We start from the raw sequence: 6,000 nt of genomic DNA, 5'->3' as shown, positions 1-6,000 counted from the left end.
AAGGGTGCCAGTGTTTAGGGTTTAGGGTTTACATGGCATAAAAATGGGGCATCATCATGCTCATGTTTACGCCATGACTCTAATAAGGAGAGGAGCATGGTCTTGAAGGATCTACCTACCTAAAGCCTACATACAAGGGCAACATCAAAAGAAAGAAGATGCATTAAAAAAAAATGAGAACGCATTTAGGATGTTAGGGCTCTACTTACAGTACCATAGATGATTACTTTACTTTGTTTCAGTTTTCAAGTTTAGCAATTCCTTTTTGTAAGTCTTTTTGCAAAATACCTTAGTCGGACTTTCATTATGTCTTGGGGACATTCCGATGAAGGAATGCGGTTATAACCACTTGTAAAACGGATGCGGGCTTTTAATCAGCCGCACTATTGTGTTTTGGATATGATGAATTAAGGAGTTCCGTCTGTGCTCTGCAAAGGCATTCGGACTCATTTCTGTCATCCACATGTGTATTTTTTATTTCAGTCTTATTTCCATGTATCCGAAATAGGTTTAGTGAAAGTCTTATTTGAGTCGGGAATATACACTGGCGATCCTGCGGGTTTCTACTTTAAAAAGGGTAGATTAGGAACAAACCTAGAGTTTTTCGGGGATAAGAGGATTTTTTCTATATGGATGGGTTGTTATATGATTTCCGAAATTGGGTAATAGATGAGGAGGAAGTAAATGCTTATGCAGAAATATTCTTTAATCAAAATTTCTCTGACCTTCCTAGAGATATTATCTCCATCATCAGGAAGAAGGTCTGGATTCATGAGGTTCGGGATTTGATAGGGAGAAGGAGAATCATATCTAGGGATTTGATAGGTAGAAGGAGAATCATGTCTAGGGATTTGCAGTATGTCCTGAATGCTCATTATGAGTATTTGTTTTTATCAAGGCATTCTTGAAGCTTGGGGTGATGCACGGAATGCATGAGTGAAGAAAGTAGAAGGGCTTCTAGGGTTTATTTCACAAGATCACGGTCCAGAGGTGGACAGCAAGAAAATGATTCAGAGGATAATGATTCAAGTCAGTTAGGAGGACAGTCCGCAAGAACACCGGAGGACTGGGCAAGGGGTGTTGCTCAATTGGTGGTGGGTGTTGCTGCGGTACGACCATTGATTTCAAGAAAGTGGTTACAGTTTGATCCTCTTTTGCTAAAAAGAAAACCTAAACCTAGGGTAGTTCCAACAGCACTCATAATGGCACATCGAGGGGCAATCGTCGCTGATCTCAAAGTCAAGTTCGAAAAGTTTAAGGGGCCGAAAAAGAAGGACCCCGATTGTCATGTTGCTGAATTTGAAGCAGCTTGGCAGGATAGCAGATTGGCTGGAGTATATGGTGATGCTGACAAGATGCATCAGTTCGAGGCTACTTTTGGAGGAAAAGCTATTGAATGGTTTAGCCATTTTGCCCCAAATCACTTTGCAACATACAATGATTTGAAGGGAGCATTTTTGGCTAGGTTCAAAAAGGAAAAGACACCGAATGATGTGTTGCGCAAGATAAAGAGAATTGAACAGAAGAAGATGGTGCCGGATTATGCTCAGAAATTTACCCAGTTAGTTAATAGATTGGAGGTGGCAGAAAGACCAACCCCAGAAATGTTAGCTGGATACTTTTTGAAGGGTTTGAGGAAAACCATAAGGTTTGCAGTAGCCAGTGTGGATGTGGCTACAGGAATGGATGATCTAGTAGAAACAGCTGCTAGAGTGGAGAAGAGATATGGTACATTGAAGGATGACTCCGACAGTGATTCGGACAGTGATTCAGAGTCCGAGTCGGATTCTGATTCGGATGATTCTGAGGATTTTGATTCAGATTCAGATAGCTCTGATGATGAAAAGAGTAAATCAAAGAAAAAGAAATCTAAAAAGAAGCAAAAAAAGACAAAGAGGAAGAAAGACAAGAAGAAGAAAAAAGAGGAGGAAAAGAGCAAGACAAAGAGAAAGAAGCAAGACAAAGGGACTCAGGAATTGGATAAGTTAGTAGCCCAAAAGATAAAAGACATGGGAATTTCATCATCTGATAAACCTCACTGTCATATTTGTGAGAGGGATGGTCATCTAACATCAAACTGTTGGTATAATCCATGGTATAGAGGTCCAGTTCCAGATCGGATTCAGAAGCAAAGACAGGAGATTCAGGCAGCAGTGGTGCAAGTTGCCCCAAAAGTCCAACAGAGAGGAAATCAAAATTGGTATCCTCCAAGTCAGGGTTACAGAAATCAATGGAGACCTCCAAATAGACAATGGAATAGAGGAAGAGGAAGAGTTCCTTGGTGGAATGAATGGAGGAATAATTAGAATGAGTATGATAATCAAAATCAGGCTCCACACCAACAGCCTAGACAAGAAGAGAATCCTGCTCCACAGGTTAACCTTGTGTTAACAAAAATTTAGCCTGTGGGTGAGTCCGCCATCGGGTATCCCAGAGAGTGAAGGAAGGAAGTATTTACAAGAGAAATTAGTGTCAGCAATGCAAATGGCATGTGACTGTTCCAATTGTGCAGAGAAAGAAGATAATGTTGAGGTGATGGCAGTAACCAGATCTCAGAAGCTGAAGTCTCCATTGGATTGGGAGGAACAAAAGGATGTCCGAGAGCAGTCATCGGAAGAGTTGAAGAAGATTGAGAAGAAGAAACAAGTAGCTTGGGAAGATGAAAAGAAGAAGGATGAGGTTGGTTCAGTTTCACTGTTTGAAGAATTACTGCATACTCCATTAAATATCACTTTGGATCAATTGCTCAACATAGTGCCAATATTTAAAGACAAAGTGATAACTGCAAGGAAGAGGCCAGAAGCATTAGAGGTAGAAGTATGCAACATGTCACCTGGAGATGTGGATTGGAGAGTTCCTACCATAAATCTGAAGTTTCAGGGGAAGGACTTTACTAAGGTTTTATTAGATGGAGGCTCCAGAGTGAACATCTTACCTGAAGGGGAGTTTCTAAAATTGAAGCAGATGGAGTTGCAACCAGCTCCTTTCTAAGTGCGGATGGCAGATCAGAGGAAGGTCCAGCCTATCGGGATGTTACGACACCAAGAGATACTGATTTCTGGTTTGTCATTCCAAGTAAATTTTGTGGTCTTAAAATTGGAAGACACACGAGGAGCTTACCCAATGTTATTGGGGAGACCTTTGTTCCACACAACAAAACTTAAGGAAGACTGGGAGAAGGATGAAATTGCTCTTAAGAAAGGCTCCAAAACAGTGAAGGTTAGCATGACTGATAAAGCAATTTTAGCAAAGGAAATTAAGCCTTTATATGCTCAAGCAATCAACTTGGCATCGGAAGTCACAGATGATGAGGAAGAGGATTATCTTAAAGAAAATCCGACAATAGTGCCTGTTTTTGAAGTGGATGTCATTGACATTATGGATAGGTACTGGTTCACAGGGAAATCTGATCTTCAGTGTGCTCAAGTGGAGTTGGACGGCCCAAAAGGGTCCGACCTGAAGGAAATCTCAAGGGAGGAAACAACTTCTCAGATTTTGTATGTTCAGAGCAAGGACTCCGAAAAGGATGCTGGAGAAGCTATCAAAAGCATGCAGAGGCATTGTATGAACATACTCTGGGGGAAAGAGTTCTAGAGTAAAAGAAGATGAATTGCAAGATTTAGATCTGGGTACAGTGGGGACAATCCAAGGATTATCAAGGTTAGAGTGCACCTGGATTCCAATTTTAAGGAGCAGTTGAAGAAGTTGCTGCAGGAATTTATTGATGTGTTTGCTTGGGACTACACTGATATGAAAGGGATGGATCCACAGATTTATCAGCATCAGATTAATCTTAAAGAGGATGCTGTACCACAGTGGTGCAACAACGTTACCGCATGAATCCGAATTATGCCCGACAAGTGAAGGAGGAATTGGATAAGCTCCTAAAAGCAGGGTTTATTAAGCCAGTGGATTAGGCAGCATGGCTTTCCCCCATTGTAGTAGTTCCGAAAAAATCAGGAAAGCTGAGGGTTTGTGTGGATTATAGGAAGCTGAATGCAGCTACAATAACTAATCCATTTCCCTTGCCATTTGTAGACACATTGCTTGATGATGTTGCTGGCCATGAAATGTATAGATTTCTAGACGGATTCTCAGGGTATAATCAGATTAGCATGGCAGAAGAAGACATGGAGAAAACTGCATTCATAAAACAGAGTGGGGAGCATTTGTGTATACAGTGATGAGTTTTGGGTTAAAGAATGGCCCCCCGTCTTTTTCAAAAGCAGCATTCAAAACATTGAGCCATATCTTACAGATTTCATGAGGATTTTCATGGATGATTTCTCAGTGTTTGGGAAACAGTCATTGCATTTGGAGCATTTGAGGAAATGTTTGCAAAGATGCAGGCTATTTAGAATGTCCATGAATCCATTTAAATGCGCAAAATAGCAGTCCGCAGAGGAAAGCTATTAGGACATATTATTTCAGCAGAAGGAATGCTGGTTGATTCCGACAAGATCCGAGCAGTTCAAGAAGCTCAACCTCCACAGAATCTGAAAGAGTTAATGAGGTTTTTGGGTCAGATTAAATGGCATTGTAGATACTTGCGCTATTTGGCGGATATTTGTGCCCCATTGTCTCATCTCACCAAAAAAGACATTCCATATGTCTAGGGAGAGGCACAGAAGAATGCATTTGAAATTCTAAACAAAATATTGGTGGTAGCACCAATATTGCAGCCACCAGATTGGCTTTTACCTTTTCATGTGTTTGTAGATGCGTCGGATGTTGCAATCGGAGCTATTTTAATGCAAGAAAAGCAGAAAGGGTGGTACCGGCCTATCTATTATGCAAGTAAAATGTTGTCACCAACTGAGAAGAATTACATAGTGACTGAGAAAGAAGCTTTGGGCATGGTCTATGCATTAAGGAAGTTCAGACACTATTTATTGAGCAACAAAGTGGTTTTCCATGTTGACCACCAAGCTTTGTTGTATTTGGTGAAGAAGCCCCAGTTGACAGGAAGGCTGGCACGATGGATGCTCTTATTACAGGAATTTGATTTTACTATTATTCATACTCCTGGCAAGTTACATGCAATTGCAGACTATTTGAGTCGGATTGAGCATGGTGAAGCAGTAGTTGGAGTTTCAGATCAGTTCAGATGCCAGTCTCTATGCTGTTTAGGACTTTTCAAGCTTAAAACTGGTATGATGAGATGCTGAATTTTTTGCTAGATGGAATGCTGCCAACACAGATGACAGCGGATCAGAAAAAGAAGTTTGCTTTGAAGAGCAAACCTTTTCTAGTCATTGCAGGGTGTTTGTACAAAACAGGTATTGATCAGATTATACGCAGGTGTGTGCCTGATGTGAAGAGCAGGAAGCTGTATTGAAGGAGGCTCACAGTGGCAATGCTGGCGGACATTTCTCAGGAGAGATTACAGGTCGAAAAATCCTGCAGGGGCTGGTTTATGGTGGCCTCTTGTACTTAAAGATGCTCATAAGTTCTCCAGAGAGTGTCTGCAGTGTCAGAAAATGGGACAGCCAGGATCATCGGATAGAATGCAAGATCATCCAATAATGCCTTTGGAACCATTTCAAAAATGGGGGCTTGACTTTGTAGGACCAATTAAGCCAAGAGCTAGCAGAACAGGTGCCAGGTATATATTAGTGGCTACTCATTATGCCACAAAATGGGTAGAGGCAGTGGCTTTGAGAGATAACAAGGCAGCTAATGTAGCAAGGTTCCTATACAAGAACATAATGACTAGGTTTGGATGTCCTGTGGAGTTGGTCTCTGATCAGGGGGGACACATTTTTTAAATTCAGTAATTCAGGAGTTGACCAGGACTCACATGATGGTACACAAGAAATCATCCCCGTATCATCCGCAAGCAAATGGACAAGCGGAGAGTTCAAACAAGATTTTGCTCAGGATTTTGAAGAAAATAGTGGCAGATCACTATAAGGATTGGGATGATAAATTAGATTCAGCTCTGTGGCCCTTTCGGACTGCCTTCAAAGTGTCGACTAGCATGATGCCATTCCGATTGGT

Source organism: Cibotium barometz, chromosome 43 (assembly GCF_041138505.1).
Source record: "Cibotium barometz isolate CiBa-2024 chromosome 43, ASM4113850v1, whole genome shotgun sequence".
In the NCBI taxonomy this organism is placed as follows: domain Eukaryota; kingdom Viridiplantae; phylum Streptophyta; class Polypodiopsida; order Cyatheales; family Cibotiaceae; genus Cibotium; species Cibotium barometz.
This window is presented reverse-complemented; position numbering follows the sequence as displayed.